This window comes from Acomys russatus, chromosome 1 (genome assembly GCF_903995435.1).
Source record: "Acomys russatus chromosome 1, mAcoRus1.1, whole genome shotgun sequence".
NCBI lineage: Eukaryota > Metazoa > Chordata > Mammalia > Rodentia > Muridae > Acomys > Acomys russatus.
Window position 1 is genome coordinate 88,906,483 of NC_067137.1, and position 23,169 is coordinate 88,929,651.

Below are 23,169 nucleotides of genomic sequence, written 5' to 3' on the forward strand. Positions count from 1 at the left end.
AGCAGATGTAGCTATCTATGCCTTCACACCTGGTAAATGACCCAAGCTCCTGGATGGCTGTGTTGCCATAGGACAAGAGTCAATGGTCACATGCGAACCAGCTACAAGCTGGAGGAATTTGGTTCCTGGAGATGCAGGTTGGGGACTGAGGTCTTGGAACCTGATTCATTTGTCTTCTAGAAAGACCCTGTACCATTCTTTCTGCAGATCCACCAGCTGACTCTTTGACCCCCTCTTCCTGGTAAACACAAAACAAAACAAAAACAAACAAAAAATCAGCAACAACAACTTAGGTTTCCTGAGGACTCCAGTCTAAAGATCTTTGTTATTGGGATGCACAGAACACTCAACAGTGGGTGAGCAGAGCCCCAAGGTTACACTGGTATACAGCTTCCAAGGGTCCTTCGGTGAGTCTAAGCAGCTTGAGGACAAACTCTGTGTCTGAAGCGACCATACATCCACCTCCTAAGAAACCCCGGGTAAGAAAGGAGAAATGCTGAAGGAAAGAAGGGAAACGGGTCAATTTCTGACTGGTCATAGAAAGAGAGAAAAGAAGACACCCGGGAAAGACGCCAATACCTCTCTGGCCTTGCCAGAAACAGGGCTGCCTACATGGCTCTCCATCCCAGCCCTCCATTTCACACCAGGAAACAGAGATGGTGAATGCAGACTGGCAGCCAGTGGCTGGGCACTGACCTAGGCACCCACCTGAAAAAGAATGCCAAAGTGTGTGCAGCCCACCAACACCCAGTTCCTTCATGCACAAGAAGAGAAGGCAGCAGGGTCATTTGGACAGGATTCCTTCCCCAACCAGCAAAGTCAGGAGTGGCTGTGGTTCCCACTCCCAAAACCTGGCTCTTCAGTTTCCACCCAGTTTGGCGCCCCCCTCTGTCCTTTCCAGAGGGCCTCAGAGTGCACCCCACTGGGTTAGGGGGTAGGTGTCAACCTTCAGAGGTCTGAGATCCTCAGCTGAATCTTTCACCCTCAGCCGAACCCGCACCCCTTTGTTTCAGGCGGGGAAAGTTGCCAGTGAGCACCCCTTTCGCCAACACGCCCCCCTGTGCGCCCATCCCCCGCAGGGAATCCAAGCTCAGACACACCATCTAATCTGCGGTGTGCTCTCCAGCCCCAGCAGCCGCTTCGAAACCGAAAGCAAAGAGGAAGCAGGATCAAGTAGTGGCCCTGCAGAGGGTCGCCGGGTCTTCCCCATCACCACCCCATCACCCGCGCCCCCGCGCTCGGCGCTGCCCGCCCCGCGCAGACACCTCTCTCCGCGGCAGAAAGGCCTCTCAGCGGGTATAGCGGGCACCTACCGGTGCCCGGCCGGGGACAAGGGTAGGGCAAAGCAGGGCCGGGCCGGGTGGTCATCCGTCCGACGCAGGTGCGGCCAGGAGCACTGTCTCTCCAGCTGGCTCCCGCTCCTCCTCCCGCGCCGGGACTCGGGGCGCTCTCCTGCGCCGCCAGCTCCCCGCCCCCACGCCCGGCGCTCGGGCTCCCCCCGCCCCCCCCCCGCGCGCCGAGTGACCGGACGAGCCTCCCCCACGCCGCCCGCCCGCGACTATTCCCGCATCGAGTGTCCGCGGCCGCCAGGGCGGCGCGGGGCCCGGGGAGATGCAGCCACTGCTGTCCTACGGAACCCAGCCCCAGGCGGCGGCGGCGGCACTCACCCATAGTACGGATGCGGTGCAAACTGCACATGCTCGCGTCTGACAGGCGCTCTACCCCCCCCCCCCCGCCGGCCCTGTTTAACTCTTTCGACGTCCGCCTGTCCGCTGGGCCCGCTGCCCCCCTCCACCCCCCCACCCCCGCCGACCCAGCTAGTTTGCCCTGCCAGGATTCCTCCCGCAGCCCCTGTGGTTCAGGAGGCTGCTGTAAAGATTCCTTGGCCCTCCTTGCCCAGGCCATTTCTGCAGTCCAGGTGTGGGATGAGGGTCACCTCCCGATTTGTAGGAGTTGTACAGAACCTCTTTGCCCAACATTGACTTTTGGGTATCACGAAGGTTCAGGTTACCAGAAGTCCACATTTCACATGGTGTTGCATACCCACTGTGTGCCCACATTGTGTTCCATGGAAGTTAATCACTGAAGCAGCCAGACCAGGTCGTTTTGTTTTTTCACCACCATCATCATTGTTATTATTCTCATTTCTACGATGGAGAAACTGAAGCCTATGAAAAACTAGAATTTGCCCCAATCAAGACCTGGACCCCCAAGGTCCATGATTTGGTTCATAAAGATGAAATGGAATATGTTCTTTCTGAGGTCTTCTTAGGAGGTACAAAATAAAATGGATGTCACAGCCAAAACAACAACAACAAAAAAAAAAAAAAACAAAAAACAAACAAACAAACAAAAAACCATGGCGATTCGGATTACATAATATGGGAAATCAGCTCAGTGAAGCCAAGTTCAGGAATAGGCCTCTCAACTAGTCATGAGTCCTGCAGGACACCGGGATGAAAATTTCCCATTCGGACAGCCACCCGAGCCCTGGAGCTGGGTACTTCAGCCAAGAGGACCTGGCCATCTTGAGAGTCCATAATGCCACTTGGGGAGGGTTTGTTTTCATCTTTGTAAGCCAGGCCTGATCTTGAACTCCCCATCCTCCTGTGCCCACCTGCCCAAAGCTGGGGTTACAGAAAGGCCCCAACAGATCTGGCATGGAAGTGGAGGATGTCGATTTTTCTCACCCTACAAGTGCCTGGGCCTGATCTGAGGGATCTGACCATTGTTTCTCTAGGCTGAGAGTATAGCTCAGTAGAAGAGCAAGTGTTTAGCCTTGCCGAGGCCTAGGGCTCAACTCCCAGTGGGCATCCATACATTTGTGTGCCTGTGTGGGGCTTGCGCTGCCCCGCTCAATCCCTCCAGCAAATCAGTGGAGAAGGGAGAGGGAAGTTTTAAGGAGAAGGATGACTGTGTTAGTCAGAGTTCTCTAGTGGAACAGAACTGATAGAAGACCATATGTGGGATTTACTGGAGTGGACTGCAGGCTGTGGTCCAGCTAGTCCCAAAATGGCTGGCTCCCATCGGAAGGTCCAAGAATCCAGTAGTTGTTCAGTTCATGAGGCTGGGTGTCTCGTTTGGGCATCAGCCTACACCAGAATCCTATAGGAGTGGGCACTAATGCCAGCAAGAAATGTTCCAGCAGCCAGATAGAAGAGTTGTCAGAATGAGGGCAAGCTTCTTTCTTCCGAGTCCTTTATGAAGCTGCCAGGAAAAGGTGTGGCCCAGAGTTAGGGGGGGTCTTCCAACCTCAAATGACCCAACCAAGAAGAATCAGGTGTGCCCAGCTGCTGGGTTTTTGTTTGTTTTGTTTTGTTTTGAAATAGGGTTTCTCTGTATAACAGACTCTTGAGTGTCCTAAACTGACTCTGTAGACCAGACTGGCCTCAAACTCAGAGATCTGCCTGCCTCTGCCTCCCAAGTGCTGGGATTAAAGGCATGTGCCACCACTGCCTGGCTGCTGCTTGGGTTTTTAGTTAATTCTATATGCTGTCAAGTTGATAACCAAGGCTGTTCATCACAATGGCCAAAGAAATTGCACCACTTACTTCCTTTAAAAAAAAAAAAATGTGTTTGAGTTTTTGCCTGTATGTGTGTGCACTACTTTCATGCCTAGTGCCCTTAGAGGACAGAAAAGAGCATCGGTACAGAGTTACAGACTGTTGTGAGCTGCCTTGTGGGTGCTGGGAACCTAACCTGGGTCCTCTGCAAGAGCAGCCAATGTTTGTAATCGCTGAGCCATCTCTCCAACTCCATTTACCCATTGTGCCAGGTGGACAAAGAGGTCTCAGAAGACCAAGGCAACACAAGTCAAAGAAAAGAAACACAAAGCTCATTCAACCAGTCTTACCTGACCCAAGAAGCCAGGCTGCTTTTCCACTTCCTGAACCTAATCGGATCTTATGTCTTCCCTTGATTGCTTGATGAGACCACAGGTCAGTCTTATGTCCCTTGCCAGGGCAATCAAAGATCACAATGATACACCCTAAATTAAAGTGGGCAGTGTGGACCAGGGCCTTTAAGACCATCCCCATACATACTCTGTTCTTGGCCTGGGCAATCTAGTCTGTAAGAGACAAGAGTGGGGCTGGGGATGTAGCTCTGTAGTAGAGCTCTTGCCTCGTATGCACAGGAGCCTGGATTCCACCTAATACCATGGGGGAAGCACTGGAGTTCAAGTAGGAGTGATAGCCATTACCTCAGGCTCCTCAGACAAGCAGAGGAACTACATGAGACGCCATTGATAAGAACTTTTAGCCAGGTGTGGTGGCGCACACATTTAATTCCAACACTGGGAGGCAGAGGCAGGTGGATCGATGTGAGTTCAAGGCCAGCCTGGTCTACAAAAGCAACTCCAAGATAGCCAGGGTTACAGGGAGAAACTCGGTCTCGGAAAAAACAAATAAACAAACAAACTAAAAAACAAAACAAAATAACAACAACAAAAAACTTTTTAGCTTCACTTTCCTCTGTGTAGTAGAGATATTATCATCTACATGATGTCATGATCCAATGACATAATACATGTGAAGTCCTTAGCACACAGTAGGCTTTCAAAAACATGAATTGCTTTCTGTTGCAGGTAAAGCAGGGAGGACTACAAGCACTCATATGGGCTATATACCCTGGGCCTTGTCAGGAAGACACAACAGACATATTTGGCCGGAAGTGACTTCATTAGACCTAGCAGCAAGGTTGGGCTGATGAGGGAGCATCCTCTGCAACCTTTACCATGGCACAAAGCCCCCCTGGTCCTCTCTGGTTTGGCAGCAGCTTGCCTCTCTGCGGGCTTTGGGAGGCAGCACTCTGCAGAGGATGGTGTTAGGAGCTGCAGGCCTCCAGCTCTGAATTCCCGGCAACTGAGGTATGAAGTCCAGGAGGCACAGTACCTAGTGCCAGCAATATTTTTAGGGGACCCCCAAAACACATTTGTGGTTTTTTTTTTTTTTTTTTTTTTTTTTAGTGGATACAAAAAATAAACTTTGAGGTCAAAGAAAATGTTTTCATGTAATATTAATCTCCTCCTCCTTAGTCTGGAACAAGCTGCCGGTGGCAGAATACAAAGGGTGAGACTACAGCAGTGAGACTCAGGCTCAGCACCACGTGATCTCCTTCGCTCACCTCTCCCACGGCCTTAATGACAGGATCAGGATTTTCCTCCGTATTTAAAAGGGATCATTTCCTCATAGCAACAGCTTACACAGCGGACCTCTCTTTGAACAGGGCAGCTGTTTCTATCTCACATTACATACATGAGGAAATCAAATCTGAGAGAGGGTGAGTGGTTTTGCCAAGGTTATGCTGCTAGTGAAAGTAGACTATAACTCAAACTCAGATCTTTCAGAACCCCAACCAAGATCTTGCCCACCTCAGCCGAGATGAGAAATAAAGCCAGCCGCACACAGGACGGAGCAGACTGCTGCAGCAGAGAACCTAAAAACAGCATCCATGGCAATGAGTGGGTCCCCAAGCTTTCCACCCAGAGAACATTGAGACCTGCCTGCGTGCAGTGCTGTGGGGAGGAACTGGGAAAGTGGCCCCAGATGCAGGCAAGTACCAGAAAAGCGTGGCTGGACTGACTCAGGCAGGCACTATAAAGGTAGAGGGGCCTGAGAAAACCAAGACTCAGTACCCACACACAGAGAATGCCAACCCCTTTTTCCTTCTTGTCTTAAATAGCCAATGGAGCAGTGTGGTGGGCTACACAGGTATATATATCTTGTGTGCGTGCGAGCACACACACACACACACTCCTGGGTCCAGGGGATATGACTGTACTTGCCATGAAAGCCTGAGGACCACAGTGTGGGTCCCCGGAAACTCACATAAGCACTGGATGGGCATAGGAACCTGCCTGTGATTTAAGCCCAAGAAGTCAAAAGCAGGATCTTCAGAAAAAGCCAGCTGGCAAGACAAACCCTGTCAATGAGCTCTGGGTTTGATTGAGAGACCTTGCCTCAGTGAATGAAGTGGAAGAGAATGATTCCTGAAATCAACCTGTGACATCCACATGCATAAGCACATAGGTTCACTCACACACATGCAAAAAACACACACACACACACATACATACATACATGTACATAACACATACACACCATACACACCACACACACACACACAAAAGGGTACTTCAATTGGGATTTTTTTTTCCAGACCTGGATTTGAATTCAAACGCCACATCCTACGTGGATGGATATATTAAGGATGGATATCTCAGCCTATTTCCTCATCAACAAAGGGGACATGGCACCAATACCCACTCTAGGACGTCGTACGAATAAGATGGCACGAAAAGGTGCTACGAATGATGCCGGCACAAAGTGCCTAATAGATAGCACCAATGACATTGTCATAAAAAGTCCCTGCCACAGTCAAGAGTTATCGTTATACTTTTTTTTTCTACCACCATGATGCAAATAAAGGTCTTAAGTATCTATGTAGCTTCTAAAATGTCTTGCATATATTAAGTCCTTGGGCGTATTTTCTGAAGGACATGGGATCTCTGCGTTTTCTATAAAGCCAACCACTCATAAAGGGCTCGCTCTTGTCTCCAGCATAAGGACTGTCCTTGGTGACTTTTGAAGGGAATCAGAAAGATTACTTCATGCTTGTTAGAGAGGACTAGTTCCCTGCTGTTGCTGTCTGACCGTGAGCCAGGGGGGATGTGGCTTCAGAGAGTGGAGACTGGCCTGCAGCCAGACGAGAGAGGGTCTGAGCACAGAAGCTGGAGACCAAGAAGCAGAAGCACACACAGAGAGAAGTGAGGCAGAGACAGAAAGGACGTCATATCTGGATGAGCTTTATGGGGAGACAAGTTAGCTGAGAGAGGTGAGGAAGGGGTTATGTGGCTCTTGGTGGGAGGAGGTCAAAGTAACACGCTGGCAGCTGAAAATGGGAGTCTGTGCAACACCCCACCTCTGGGGAACAAAACAAAACAAACTCTTTCTGAGACAGAGTCTCAAACTCACAGCTATCCTCCTGCCTCAACCTCCCACAAAGTGAGATTATAGGCATGAGCCACTACCTCATACTAACAAACTTGCCTTCAAATAGGAAAGAAGTGTCCCTGAAGAGACTAAGGAATATGAATCTGTGTCACGCAGGATTCTCTGGCTGGGGTCTCACATAGCCCACGCTAGCCTAGAACTTGCTATGTACCTGAAGATAACCTTAAAATTCTGATCCTCTTACCTCCACTTCTTGAGTGTTAGGATTGCAGATGTATGCCACCATGAGGAGTTTACAGATAACTTTGAGGGAAAGGTCAAGACAGGGTTCCTCTGTGGAAGAGTCCTGGCTGTCCTGGAACTCACAGAGATCTGCCTGCCTCTGCCTCCCGAGTGCTGGGGTTAGAGGCATGTGTCAACACTGCCCAGCTATTGGTCATCTTAAATTTAAAAAAAGAATATGTTGGGGGTGGAGAGATGGCTCAGAGGTTAACAGCACTGGCTGTTCTTCCAAAGGTCCTGGTTTCACTTCCCAGCAACCATATGGTGTAGCATGTGATCTGGTGCCCTCTTCTGGCCTTCAAGTGTACATGCAGGCACAACAGTGTATACATAATAAATAAATAAATAAATAATCTACAAAAAAATTTTTTTTAAAGAAAGAAAGAAAGCCTGAGGGCCTGAGTTTGATCCCTGGAACCCATTCAAGGTAAAGGGAGGAAACTGACCCCACAAAGTTGTCCTTTAACCTCTACGTGAATGCCATGGCACACGTGCCCACACACAGACATACTTTTTTAAAGTTTTTATTTGTTTGAAGCAGGGTCTCACTATATAGTACTGGCTGGCCTGGAGCTTGTTATATAGACCTGGCTAGCCTAAGACTCCCCAAGATCTGCTTGCCTCTGCTTCTCAAGTTCTGGGATTAACAGTGTATGCCTCCATGTCTGGTTTTATGGCTTGGTTTTGTTTCTAACATTTTTTTTTTAAGTGTGCAATAATTCTGAGGAGGAGCGGGAGAGACTGTTCACTTGGTAAAGTGACTGCCTTGCAAACATGAAGACCTGAGTTTGAGCCCTCACAATCCACACTAAACATAATACTGGGCACGATGTCACGAGCTTAAAATCTCAGTGCTGGGAAAACAGAGCCAGGTAGATGCCCAGGAACCTCTAGCTAGGAAGCTCAGGCCACTTGACCGGCTCCCAGTCAACAAAAGACATTATCTTTAAAAAAAAAAAAAAAAAAAGTGGATGCCCTCTATGCGTGTGCCACTGAGGTCAGTTTAGTTTAGGAAGGGAAAGTCTTGAGAAGTAACCTAGAGTGTCTTCAAGGCTATCTGCTACCAGAAATACTAGATTCCAACTTGTTATTGTTTCTGTCCGCATGCAGACAGAAAGCCCTTTCTTCCTGTGTTGAGTCAGGCATGCATTTTACCTCCTGGCCACGGAAAGGCTCAGCGGGATCCTCTGGAGTAAGAGAGACAGCCCAAAGCTCTTGTGGGTGAGAGGTAAAAGGTTAAGTGGAAATCAGGGACTGTTCCAACATGAAGGGGAAGGCAGAGGTAGCTAGCTGCTAAGCAGATTCCAGACGGCAAATGTCCTGAGAAGGCAAGCAAGCAACTTTAGTTACACGTGACTTGGTGCCCTCTAAGTTAGCGCTGTCTTATTCCCTGCCTCCACTTCCCCTTTCTCTTGTATCCCCAGTCTTCTCTTGCTCCTTGCCTTCTTTCTTTATTTTATATCTCTTTCCTGCCTTTCTCCCCTCTCCCTTCCTTTCTTCATGTCTACCTTATTTCTATTTTATTATGTAATTTAATTAATTGTATAGCTTAATGTATATTAGTAGCAAAGCTACAGGGATAATACAGAAGGCTGGCAATAAAGAAAAAAAATTAAGCCGGGTATGGTGGTGCACACCTTTAATCCCAGCACTCAGGAGGCAGAGGCAGGCGGATCACTGTGAGTTCGAGGCCAGCCTGGTCTACAAAGCAAGTCTAGGACAGCCAAGGCTACACAGAGAAACCTTGTCTCAAAAAACAAAAACAAAAACAAAAAAATGAGTTGGGCATGGTGGTGCACACCTTTAATCCCAGTACTCGGGAGGCGGAGGCAGGTGGATCACTGTGAGTTTGAGGCCAGCCTGGTCTACAAAGAGAGCCAGGGCTCTGTGTAACAAAACCTTGTCTCAAAAAAAAAAAAAAAAAAAAAAAAAAAACCAAAAGAAAAAAAATGTACCTGAAGGCCGAAGAGATGGCTCAGTGCACAAAGGCATTTGCTACCAAACCTGATAACCTTAGTTTGATCCCTGAGACCCACAGAGAAAGAGAAAAACAACTCCTACTAGTGGTGCTCCAACTTCTATTGTCCTCAGAGGTAGGAGTACTGGCCCCCCAACCCCCAACCCCCCACCCACCCACCCCAGCACATATACACATACAATTAAGAAAAGCATGTATCCGCATGTAGGACAACTCAGACAAGGATAGTGGATCAGGCAGAGTTTGCTATAAATACCATTTAGTTGCCACTTTTTACAAATCCAAGTGTTGGCATTGTCTAGAAAGTGTTACCATGTTTATTTGTGACTGTGGAACCTTGTTCGAAGAAGCATTGATTTGCATCAACATTTTTCCATTCTGCATTTGTATTAAACAATTACACACAAAAAAAGCTGAAAGGAAAACTATCAGTATGTGATTTCTGTCACCTATATTTTTCATTTATGTTCATGTACTTCAGTACCTTCCGGGGTTTTGTCTGTTTCTTTGGTTGGTTGGTTTGTTTTTTGAGACGGGGATTCTCGGTTATAGCCCTGGCCTTCCTAGAACGTGTTCTGTAGAGCAGGCTGGGCTCGAACTCACAGAGATCCCACCTGCCTGTGCCTCCTAAGTGCGCCACCGTCGCCTGAAGGGGAGCTAAACCTGTTTCTGTTTTGATCCCAAGAGTGGGATGGAGAAGAGGGCAGGATGTTTACCACTTAGATGTGAGAAAGCAGGATGTTTTTCCACATAGAAGTTAAACTACTTCGAGGAGGAGCTTGGTGAAAAACATCATTGAACAGACTGAGAGGATATATATATGAGCCCAACACAGGAGAGGAGGCTTTTGGTTGGGACTTGATTTTTGCCTGTTCATCCCTACACTTCAAGAGGCTCCTAAAGAGAACTGCTCCACGGAAAGCTTCAAGGTTTTGGTCTCCAGCTGAGGCTTGAGGTTCAAGCTGCTGCTTCTGGTTCCAGTAGTAACTTTGGTGGAATTGCTGGTCTGCTGAAACCCTGCTGACTACGCCCGGAGAATCACTCCTCGGAACTGATATCCTTAAGGTTTCATTGTAGTGTTCTTTAACATTCCTTTCAGATTGGTTGGGTTAGTCGGGTTGTTAGGGAGGTAGGCTCGTTTAATAAGTTCATAATGAAATATAATTGATAAAATTGGGCCTACAGTCGCCCAGCTACTTAGGTACCTTTGTTTGTTTGTTTGTTTGTTTTTCGAGACAGGATTTCTCTGTGTAGCCTTGACTGTCCTGGACTCACTTTGTAGACCAGGCTGGCCTCGAACTCACAGGGATCCACCTGTCTCTGCCTCCCAAGTGCTGGGATTAAAGGTGTGCATCACCTCCGCCTGGCCCTTTAGGTACCTTTTTATCTCAAGTTTAAAAGGAAAATCTAACTTTCAGAACTACCAATAACAGGAGGAAAAGGGAAAACTTGTTTTCAGGATGTAATGTTTCCCCTCACAGTGGACTTGGCTTTAGGGTGGAATATCTTCTGGCAGTTGGTTGGCATGGATAGCACACAGGTTGGTGTCTTCAAAAAGTCAAACCAGAGAGGCCTCTCTTGCCTTCTGCAAAGCATGGAGAGCTATGCTCTGGAACCACAGATCAGTTTTGACCATCAGAGGAAATCCTCACACCAGGCTGTGAAGGAAGAGTCTGCAAATCTGTGGAGTCCTGGTAACTCTGATTTCACCCAGCGCCACCACACCAGGCCTGTCATGATGACATCCTCTGGTGAGGATGCACTTTTTTGTTTGTTTGGTTGGTTTGGTTTTCGAGACAGGGTTTCTCTGTGCAGCCTTGGCTGTCTTGGACTCACTTTGTAGACCAGGCTGTCCTTGAACTCACAGAGATCCACTTGCCTCAACCTCCCTGAGTGCTGGGATTACAGGCATGTGCCACAGCGCCACTTTTACGTGTGGTTTTTGCTGCCAGTTGCTTCCTGGATGCTTTGCATGAACCAAGGTGTAAGGGACCCCCTAATTTACCCACTTTCTCCTTTGGCTGCAGCTCAGAGAGCTAAAGGTAGCACTGGCATGGTGGTTGGGAACACAATTCAATTTTTATCCTTGTTTGGTTTTAAGTGATAAGAGTCTCAATGCATAGCCTGGCTTCACACTCCTAGGCTCAAGGAATCCTTCTGCCTTAGAACCTTGAGTGCCTAGGATTACAGGAGTGCTGAGGATCGAACCCAGGGCCTCACAGTGCTCCACAAGCACTATGCCATTGATCTATATGCCTAGGCTTAAAGCTTACGTTTGGGAGCATTTTCTGGTTTACAGCAAAACAGAGCAGACAGTTTAGAGGATTTTCTATATATCCCAAGACAAGACAAGCTTACCACCACCCGTATCAACACCCTTCCACCAGGGTGGCACAATCATCCCAATCTACCTGTGCTAGTTTAAACAAGACCGGCCTCCAGAGGGTCATATATTTGAATGCTTGGTTCCCAGTTGGTGGACTGTTTAGGAAGGATTTAGGAGGTGTGGCCTTGTTGGAGGAGGTATGTCATTGGGCTTGGCTTTGGTTTTCAAAAGCCTCTCTCTGTCTCCTGCCAGTAGAATAGGATGCAAACTCTCAGTTAAGGCTTTAGCGCTTGCTTTGGGTGAATACCAAGGATCATAAGTACTAGAAAGCTCGGTGAGGATAGGTGTGGTCTAAGAAGTCTCCAAACTGCTTTCTAAAATGGCCGCGCTGTTCTGTATTCCTACCAACAATGAATGAAAACTCCTCCACGCTTTCACTAGCTTTTTGTTTGTTTGTTTGTTTGCTTTTTAATGTATACAATGTTCTGCCTGCATGTGTGCCTGCCTACCAGAAGAGGGCACCACACTCCATTATAGATAATTATGAGCCACCGTGTGGTTGTTGGGAATTGAACTCAGGACCTTTGGAAGAGCAGCCAGTGCTCTTAACCTCTGAGCCATCTCTCCAGCCCTGTATTAGGAGTTTTGACAAGGTTTCTCTTGTAATCCTACTCACTTTGTAGACCAGGCTGGCCTTGAATTCACAGAGATCTGCCTGCCTCTGCCTCCTGAATGCTGGGATTAAAGGCGTGTGCCAACACCCGGCCACTTGAGTTGGGCCTTTCTAGGTGTGTAGTGGCATCTCATCCCTTACTCTTCATGTGGTTCGCAGTTATGAGAGAAGGGAGGAACAGCTAAGTCTCAAGATGGCAGCAAGGGGCTCTAAAGTAGTTGTTAAACAATGTTGCTTATGTTATGGAAGTTGAACTAGAGCTGATACACAAAACAAGAACAAGAAAACGTACAAACAAAAAGCATTAGATTCTGGGGACATGATCAAGGTGACTGTAAGGACAAGATGTTCACTTTCACAGAGCTCACAAATAATTTATCTTTCTACTTTAGGGGTATATTCCTCCTCCAACCCTTGGACAACAACTCACTATGTGTCCCAGTCTGGCCTCCCCCTGCCTCAGGGATAACTTAGAGGTAGACCATCACCCTTGGCTACTTGGACAGTTAGAAATCATGTCTTCTTTCTTTCCTTCTTTTTTTTTTAATCTCCTTCCTTCCTTCCTTCCTTTCTTTCATCAGAAAGAAAACACAGTGGATAATGACTGTATACCCTAAGCCTGAAAATAAGGAACTCACAGTTCTGTGCTAATATGAATTATCTGTACAGCATTATGATATTAATTACAACCCTGAAAATTAGTGCAGACTCAAAAGGCTCGCAGTAAATTAAGAAAGTACAAGGTCCTTGGGAGGTGGATCACTGTGAGTTTGAGGCCAGCCTGGTCCACAAAGCGAGTCCAGGACAGCCAGTGCTACACAGAGAAACCCTGTCTCGAAAACAAAACAGAACAAACAAAAGAAAGAAAGGAAAAAGGAAAGAAAGAAAAAGGTGAGGGGCTGGAGGTGTCGCTCAGTTTATGGAGGGCTTGCCTAGTATGCCCCAAGCCCTGCGTTTGGTCTCCAGCATCTAATAAAGTGAGAGTGGTGGCTCATGCCTGTGACCTCAGCCTGTGAAATCCCAGTACTCTGGGAAGTGGAAACAAGAGGAAAAGTACAAGGTCATCATCCTTGGCTACAGAGCAAAGTCAAGGCCAGCCTCAAATAACACCTGGTCTCAAATAATAATAGAATATGGCATAAAAGGGGGAAATGTAAAACGAGAATATGAGCACACGTTGAAACCGCATCACTTCAGACTTCTGAGTGTGGGTTTAACTGGGAGAGAGTTGACCAGAACACATAGGAATTATGGGAGATCTCTCTCCCCCGCGCGCGCGCGCTCGCTCTCTCTCTCTCTCTCTCTCTCTCTCTCTCTCTCTCTCTCTCTCTCTCTCTCTCTCTCTCTCTCCTCTCTCTCTCTCTCCTCTCTCTCCACACACACACACACACACACACCTGTACTTTCATCCCAACTCTGTTGTCCCACTTCTAACCCAGCAGTCAATCCAGAGGCTGGGCAGGTGTAGTGAACAGAATTTCTGCCCTAGAGATTAAAAACCCGAGTCTTAAGCTGGTCACCTCCCCTCTGTGCCTCCCTTTGCCAGGATACAGGGAGCTCAGTCGTCTGAGGCGGGACAAAGGAGTATTGTTAAAGGGGGGCCTGGGTAGGAGAGGGCCCTGCAACTAAAAGCTTTCAGGCTGCTGTCTAAGCCATTCTCCCCTCCGCCCCCAGGGACAATGTGTGCCTGTCCCAACTTTACCATATCAGTTCAAAGGGAAATTTCAGCCAGACATAGCGATTACAGAAAGGTATCTTGGGACTTGGCAACATTAATGGGCTAAGAATTTCTATCACGACATCTCATCTGAGCCCAAATCACCAGCTCTACTAGGTTCTGGAATGAGATAGAATAGGGGGGAAAATTATTATTTTTTTATTTTAGAAGAGTCAAGAGATTCTTCCCCTAAGAGCTGACTGAGAGCAGACTGGCATGGGGCGGCAAGATATGTGGATTGTGTCACAGAAAGTAGGGTAAAACCCAGCCCTACTCTTGTTGCTCTTCTTGTCCTGGCCCTTATAGAACTCAGTAGCCTTAAGGAAAAGCTGCATGATTCTGGGAGGCTCATGATTCCATGGAGTCGATCTTGTCTGGGAAGTGAATTTAGCCAGGCCATCCTATCAGCTTCAGGTGCTAATTGATTAATAAATTATGAATTTGCTGTCTCTCCTCTCTTGCTTAAGACTGTGTTGTTTTAAGCCGGGCGTGGTGTTGCACGCCTTTATTCCCAGCACTCGGGAGGCAGAGGCAGGCGGAGCTCTGTGAGTTCGAGGCCAGCCTGGTCTACAGAGAGTTCTAGGACAGGCAAGGCTACACAGAGAAACACTGTCTCGAAAAACAACAACAAAAGGACTGTGTTGTGTCGAGGACTAGGTTCTAGGAGCTTCTCTTCAACATCCATTAATGCACTACACATTTTGATAAAGATTTAGAGTCTGCAGGAAACAAAGATTTACACCTGTGCCTGGAATGGGAGCGCAACAACACAAGACGGTTTGTAGCCTAACCAGCTCCAAGAGACCGTTTCTCATTGGACTTCTGTGCCATGCGTGAGCGGCCTGTGGGTCTTGTGGCCTCTCACAGGCTGACACCACAGCCAGGCCTTATCTTTACTATACTCTATTTGCAAAGTAAACGCTCTGGTTCAAGCTCACAGCTGACCAGCATATACACATCAACACACTCCCCCTCCCTCAGACCTCTACTGCCTCTCTTTCTAGCTCACATCTTAGGTTAAGGTCAGATGCAGTCTCCACAAAATACAGGTGTCGGAAAGGGACAATCTTCGGTAAGCTTTTTTTTTTTTCCCCTCCTCCTCTATAGGCCTGGGCAGTGATGTCACATATGCAGATCTATGACTTCCCCCTTGGAAGAGTAGGGGGAGGTGTGGGATTAGGGAGGGGGAAACTTGGGGTTTCCGGTGACTCAGAGGAAAAGCACCAGTGGAGAGGGCCTTTTGTAATGAACATGTGTTTGGAGGATAGCTTAAAAAGGGAACTGTTGCCCAGTGTGGTTCCCTCCTGTAACCCCAGCGTTTGGGAAGTCAGGCAAGACGATCACTTTTGGTTTGAGGCCATCCTTGTCTACAGGGTGATGTCTCTAAAAACAGAAAATGTGGTGATGACTGCTTGCAATCCTAGCACTTGGGAGGCAGAGGCAGGATGGTGAGGGTTTCAAGGCCAGAAGTAGGCAAATAGCTCAGTGGAGGAAAGAGAGAAAGAAAGGGAAAAAATAAAAAGCACTCCAAAGAAACCGAAACCCAGCCAGGTGGTGGTTGTGCACGCCTTTATTCCCAGCACTCGGGAGGCAGAGGCAGGCGGATCGCTGTGAGTTCGAGGCCAGCCTGGTCTACAAAGGGAGTCCAGGACGGCAAGGACTACACAGAGAAACCCTGTCTTGAAAAACCAAAAAAGGAGAAAAAAGAAAGAAACAGAAATCCAAAAACAAACAACAGCAACAAAACCCCACCATCTTGCTGCTCATAAACATAACCTGAGTTTGGGCCTCCTAATTGAAATCCCAGAGGCCCCACAGGAAACAGGAAGTAGAGACAGGAGAGCCTCCTGAAATTTGACTGCTAGCTACTCCAAATTTACCCAGCAGCCAAGAGCTCTGTCTCAGATCCAAAGTCTGCCCTCTGACCTGCACACACACTCCATGGCATGTGCGCACCTCTACCTACACATAGAAAAATGCACACACATGCGTGCATATGACACATACAAAAAAAATTATTAAAAATTTTTAAAAAGGATTTCAAAACCAGCCCTGGAGACATACCAGGCTAGGGTCAGCCTAGGTTACATAAGACTCTTGTCCCAAAACAAAACAAATGGCTTGCTCAATGGCTCATGATGACCCCCTCGTGTGCGCTATGATGTATGAGAGACTGTTAATATTTTACTAGGACCTTCATTTTTCACCGTTTACATCTAAACTTATGTTCTAGAAATAACACTGGACCTTGTGGCCTCTGATCCCCACCCTAACGGCTGAGCTGAGCTTGACTGTGCCCTGCACAAACAAGATCAAAGAAGAGTCATGAGGGGATCAGGGCTGCAGCGGAGAATAAGGATGAATGTGGGTGGTTATGAACGGGCGAGAAGGGGGAGGAGAAGGCAGACAAATCGAGGACTTCCTCCTCCTAATCACGAGCTATGCTTCTCCCCTGAACCTTTTTAAGCCAGGCCTCTGGACCACACCCGACCAGCCACCACAAGCCTTCTTTTCTCAAGTGTGTAAAGTGGCTGAAAACAGCATTTCACTGGTAGAACTAGAGATGGGCTTGTATTAAAAATAAAAGCCCACTGGCTGTGGTGGCCCACGCCTTTAATCCCAGCGCTCGGGAGGCAGAGGCAGGCAGATGGATGTGGCCCAGGACAGCCAAGGTTACACAGAGAAACTCTGTCTGGAAAAACCAAAAAGAAAGAAAAAAGAAAGAAAGAAAGAAAAACCCAACTTAACTCTGTCCTCAGACTTGTGTCTGCTTCTTTAATACTTGGACAACTGCCAGACCACAAGAACATAGTGTATTATGGGAACCCCCGTAATGCTGTTGTGGTCACAGTTTAATTGCTTTGAAGAGATAATAGGGGGCCAACACAATCTCAGAGCCACATGAGTCCCCTCTGACCCACAATTGATTCCTAACTGTGCTGGTTCCTGTTGCCGTAGTCCTCTCCGGTATTGGTATCGGTATCGTATCCAGCCGGAGCCAGGACCTAAAGGGCTGGCGCTGAACCCGAAGGACAGGCCACAGCTGCTCCTGGACAAGGAAGCTGTAGCTTTATCGAGTTGGTTGTCAACTTCCCTGAATCTCCGCTTTCTTCCTCACTCATAAGATCGATACTTTTTAAACATTTCAGTAGCTTTTATTAGAAAGGCGATTCATGGTTCTTGTAAGATGTTTATAAAATATAGGAAAGAACAAAAACAGAAACTAAAAACAAATCTTATTGAATTTCTTTACCCAAAGAAAAGTCGTTGCTAACATTGGGTGTCAGGGGGTGGGTAATCTTCTATGTATATTTGTAAATCAGACTTACATACTTTTATCATTCCATCAGAAACAAGGAAAAATTTAAAATTACATACTTTTATTCATTTTTAAATGTTTTTATTTAATTCTTTGGGTGTTTCATACAATGTATTTGACCATGTTCACTCCCTTCTCCTAGCTCCTCCCAGACCCTCTCTCACCTTACTACCCATCCAACTTCATGGTCTCTCTCGCTTAAAACTATTTTTTGCTGGGCGTGGTGGTGCACACCTTAATCCCAGCACTCGGGAGGCAGAGGCAGGTGGATCACTGAGTTCGAGGCCAGCCTGGTCTACAAAGTGAGTCCAGGACAGCCAAGGCTACACAGAGAGAGACCCTGTCTCAGAAAACCAAAACCAAGCCAAACCAAAACCCGTCTCAAAAAACCAAAAAAACCAAAAAACAAAAATAAAAAACCCAAAAACAAACTATTTTTTTTACATTTATTTACTTTATGTGTCTGAATGTTTTTTTTCCTGCAGTATGTCTATGTACCACATGCATACCTAGTACCCTGGGAGGTGAGAAAAGGGTGCTGGATTCCCTGGAACTGGAATTACAATGTTTGCTATCACCCTATGGGTGCTGGGAATTGAACTCAGGTCCTCTATAAGAGCAATAGGCACTACAAAGCCATTCTTCCAGACCCTTTCTCTTTTTTTAGTTTATATATATATATATTTGTTTGTTTGTTTGAGACAGGGTTTCTCTGTGTAGCTCTGGCGGTCCTAGAACTCACTTTGTAGACCAGGCTTGCATTGAACTAAGAGATCTGTCTGCCTCTGCCTCCCAAGTGCTGGGATTAATGGCATGAGCCACTATACCTGGCTGGTAGTTTATATACTTTTAAAGAAAATTGTTTTACATAGCATCAAGTAATAAATCTTTTAATATCAATAAATATAATCCCTTTACCTTAAAATTTAATACTATATGGTGTTTATTTTCTAGTTGAGTCACCATAATAATATTTACTAGGCCACAATTGAAGGTTTGCATCCTTGCCCCTCCCTTTATTTTGTTCTTATCACTGTTTAAAATACTGCAGCTCTCTCTCGCTCTTTTAACGTGATGTGGTGGTCTGAATGAAAATGGTCCCCATAGGCTTGTATGTTTGACTATTTGGTCTCCAGTAGATAGAACTGCTTGGGAAGGATGAGGAGGTGTGGTCTTGTTGGAGAAGGTGTGTCATACTGGTAATGGACTTGGAGTTTTCTTTCTTCCTTTTTGTTTTTGTTTTTTGAGACAGGGTTTCTCAAAATAGCCTTGGCTGTTCTGGGCTCACTCTGTAGACCAGGCTGGTCCCAAATTCACAGAGACCTGCCTGCCTCTGCCTTCCTGAGTGCACCACTGTGCCATGCCATTCTTAGTGTGTTCTCTGCCTCCTGGTTGCGGGTTTGAGGTGTGAGCTCTCAGCTGCCCCTAATGCCATGCCTTCTCTCTGCCATCACAGACTCTAACCCTCTGAAACTGGAAGCCCAACCAAATGCTTTCTTTTAGAAGTTGTCTTGGTTCATGATGTTTTATCACAGCAATAGAAAAGTAACTAAACCCATGAAGTACACAAACTAGTCAATGGATCTTGCTCAAGAAAGGGCACAGAGATCACAAAATGACATATCAGCAAAAGCAGAGGTTGAGGTAAAGACCCTAGGAAAATATTGTTATCTTCCTTTTATAGAGTTTCTGCTCTTATTTTATTTATTTATTTATTTATTTAGTTTTTTTTTTTTTTTTTTTTTTTCCGAGACAAGATTTCTCTGTGTAGCCTTGGCTGTCCTGGACTCACTTTGTAGACCAGGCTGGCCTTGAACTCACAGCGATCTGCCTGCCTCTGCCTCCCGAGTGCTGGGATTAAAGGTGTGCGCCACCACGCCCGGCTGAGTTTCTGCTCTTATATACATGACTACACACGTACATTACTATTTGATCGGCATGAGTAGCACATATTTAGGGAATCTTATTTTCAGCATCAAAGCAAGTTTATTTCAACACTGGAAATGTTTGCAGGAGTATCTTTTATTCTGGAGATCCTGGGCCCATAAACGTATGAACTCTATGTCAGGAAATCTGTGTTTTCAGGATCAGAACATTCCAGAAGCCACCTGAATGTCTTCCCAGTGGAACATGGAGCAGCATAGGAGTGCTTGGAAGCAGCAGCTGACGTGGGACACCCCAAGAGCACTGCCACCTCAGGGAACTGTCTCTTCTGCTCCACCCACAGCCTCTCTGTGCAGTCTGATGTCTGTCTGCCACCTACCCAATTTCTCTGGCTGGGCAGCCTCGAAAGGGAAGAAGTGACTTCTCTGCTGGACCTGAACTGAGACATTCAAAGCCTAGACATCTGGAAATTCCATGTTTAGATTTGGAAACATCTTAAAGATTTATTTTCAATTATGTGTAAATGTGCTTGTCTGGGTGTGGGTGTGGGCACATGTGTCCCAGGTGCCTGTGCAGGCTAGAGGCATCAGATCCCTCCGGAGCTTGAGCCACGGGTGGCTGTGAGCCATCCAGTGTGGGTGCTGGGAACTGATGTGAGAAGAGTCTGCACTCTCAACAACTTAACCAAAAAAAAAATCTAAAGGGTGTATTGTCTGTGTCCTTCCTGGAAACTACAAAAAGCTTGTTTCTGCCCAAGCCAAGCCTCCAGTGAAATATGAAACTGAGTACTCCCATCCAGCTCTATGTCCCATCACTTTATTGCTGGGTGAGCAAAGGTGATGCTTAAATGTGCAGCTGAGGAGGGCGGAGACGGTTCTCTCCATTGTTTTGTAGTCTCCCTAGCAGCCAGTGCTGGAGTGTGGACCCCACTCCTGACATATGCTAGGCAAGAGCTCTACCACTAACCTACACTCCAGCCTCACTCTTAGTGTTCTCCTGCTTCCCTGTGACTATGTAAAACTGGGTACGAGGAGCTGGGTCTTGCCCAGGATAGATGTTGTAGGCTGCTTGTTTAATCCCCAGATCTACAGAAAAACAAAGGAGAGGCACAGGATTATAATATAGCAAGTCTAAAGTCTTCAGGTTAAGGACGTGGCTCGGTTGGTAAAGTGCTTTACCAGTATGCACGAAGCCCTGGATTCAGTCTCAAGGAGCACGTTACTTAGGTAGCACTCAGGAGGTATATGCAGAAAAATCAACCAAAAGTTCAAAGTCACCCTCTGCTACATAGTGGGTTGGAGCCCAACCTGGGCTACATGAGGCCCTTTCTCCATTTTAAGCATAGCTTAAAACTCCAGTATCGTTTATGTTTGGAGGAGATCAAAGAACACAGTGGTCAAATCAAACAGGAACTGATCTGGCCTTTGGCACTTCTGGGGGTCAGAATGCTGGAGCTCTGGGTCCTTTGGGAAATCAAACAGGCCATCATGGCCACTAGATGGCACCTGGAGATAGCCTCTCATTTCCTTCTGGGTCATGCCCAGAAGAGGGAGGACAGGTTCAATGTGAGTTGGTCTTTGGGAGTGGCAGCAGTGTCCAGGAAGGTATGAGGCTGGTGAGCAGAGAAATGTGACAGCTTCAAGTTGACCTGATAAAGGAGATAGGCGCCCTGTTGTTTTCTAACTAAACCAGTGTGGCCAGACCTATCAATCCCTGAGGTAGGCCCTAAACAGTGACTGAAGGAATGTTCTTTGGGATGGTCAGGCAGATCAGGGCTTGAGGCCCGGTTTGACTGCATATCTGCTGCCTTAGTCCACTTTACTCATAAAATGGAGATTGAAAACAGCCTCAGGCCCAGAGACTCCTGCAAACTAAGATGACTCCTTAGAATAAAGTTTTTATTTTTCTTCCTAATGTTCTTATTCAAATGCTTTACAAAATGCTTAGCAGATACCTGGAGGAACACGTTCACCCTTCAGTGAGCATTGGCGTTAAATATATGCTTCTCAATGAGAAAAATCAGAGCCAGCCACACTTGTTCTCAGTGCCCTGAAATGGCTGCCTGCGTCCCAGGTAAGATTACTGGTGTTCCTTTTATTCCCATTTGTGAATTCTCCCACCAGCCAACAGTGGGCTTTGTGATCCTCCCAGGTCCTGGCCCTCCTAAAGTGTCCATCACCTGTCAGTGAGGATAGGAGCCATAAAAGCCTTGCTTTGGCTCCGAGGCCCGAGGACCTGGAGAGACCGTCCTTGGATCACAGAAAAGAGGCTGAGAAGACCGGGTACACACAGCCCTAGTGTTGTGCAGGTTTCCTCTAGAGCACAGGCTTTTTCCTGTCGGAGAAGTAGGGGCTCAGAGGAGAGCTGGGCAGAGAGGATGGTGAGGTCCTTCAAGCCCTCAAGGCCCGTGACTGGGCTTCTGCTCCACATTTTCCTTTTCCTGCCCACAGTGGATGTGCAGCAAACACGACTGGAATCGGTGAACTCCAAACCCTGGCTCCCCAGACCTCTTGCATCGTTATCTCTAGCCCAGAGCTTATGAGCTATGGAAGCTGAGATGGAGCAAGTTGGGGAGACAGGGATGAGACTTCTTCAGCTGTGCCTGCCATGGGCCGGACAGACCACAGCGTCAGTGTCTGATGAGCACGGCTCAAGTGCCGAGAACTAAGCTAAGTGCTGGAGCAGCGGCCTGAAAACTCCCGTATCTGACGCTGCCATGTATTCGCTACAGAAATGGGGCACACGGCCATGGCTAGCTCTGTAACCGACCTGAGTTTTTCTTGGCTTCCTAGAACCCCAGGGTCTCTTATCTGCTGGAGAACCTGCCTGCCCGCCCACTTAGAACGTGCCCCACCCCCGCCCAGCTCATCCCTCCCTGACTTGATACAAACAGTTGTTGTTTTCATCACTGATGAAAGCTGGTAGAAAAGCAAAGACTATATAAAACCGGATGCAAGCTCTACGATGACCTAGAACTGGCTAGATTTCCCTGGTCCTCATTTCCTGAGTACTACAGTCCACAGCTCAGCTTCCTTCACCCTCTCTTCTCATCACACTGAGCTGCCCCTGCCTGGCTCCTTCTTGCCCACAGCTGCACAGGGCAGATCATTTCGCATTGACATAATGTTGTAATTATATCCGTTCTACCCTGTGTTTCTCTCTGGGGCAGCTATTCTCTGAGACGATCCCAGCAAGGTCAGAATATCATGTCTGGTCTACTAGTCAATACAGACACACTGGGCGAGTCCTAAGAAAGAAAAAACACAGCATCCATCACACCCCCCAGGGCCTGCTGACTCAAAAGGTCAGCGGTGGGACCTGGAATCTATGGTTTCAGTCAGTGCTCTCGGGACGCTATAATGTGAAGTCAGATTGGGAATCTGTATCCACTCATCAGGGTCTTCCTTGACCACGTTCTCTTTCCATCTTGTTCTTTCTCGTTACTTTAGGCACCATGGTAGTAGCCCTTTCTGCCTTTGTTCCTTCAGGATTGTTTTTCACTTAATAACAATTCCTACATGCTTACAATATGCCAGCAACTAGGGCAGGCCTTTGATCTCCACCTTTTACATACCATTTTAGGAAATAACTGATTCCTGCTCGACAGAGGAAAAGCCCTGGCTTCCCCATCCTCTGTCTGGCTCCCTCTGCCTCCACAGGTCATATAGCTATATGTGGTCACTGAATCAGGTCCATCCTGTGTACCCCTCTGGGAATAGCCAAGAGTCTAGGGTAGGCGTTGAGAGCTCTGCAGTCTATCTTCTTAGCATAATGCTTAGAAAACAGCAAACGCTTAGGACGTATGCAATGCTGAGGAGCGGACCGGGCAGATGGAAGAGCAGGGATACAGAAATTAGGACACTTTTGCTCACTGGCCTCCAACACTCATTCCTACTCCCCAGCACTCCCTACCTCCTCTCCTCCAGGCTTTGCATCAGACCCTTCTCTGCACACCCAATCACTGTCCTTTAGGCCACTTTAGGATGGTGTCCCCAATCTCAGCTCAACCCGTAACTGCCAAAGGGTCAGCAGTAACT

At 47.3% G+C, this 23,169-nt stretch overlaps 1 protein-coding gene across 3 annotated transcripts in view; it reads right to left on the minus strand.

Annotated features, from left to right (window-relative positions):
- The window catches only part of Tmem229b (transmembrane protein 229B), a 44,176-nt gene extending 42,487 nt beyond the window's left edge, over positions 1–1,689 (minus strand). For 2 of the 3 annotated variants that reach the window (XM_051148218.1, XM_051148198.1), the window contains exon 1: positions 1,314–1,478. The gene's annotated coding sequence lies outside the window, so the exon portion shown is untranslated. Of the gene's footprint in view, positions 1–1,313; positions 1,479–1,667 lie in introns of those variants that run through there. The other variant, XM_051148225.1, reaches the window with a different exon arrangement.
- Positions 1,690–23,169: the final 21,480 nt, after the last annotated feature.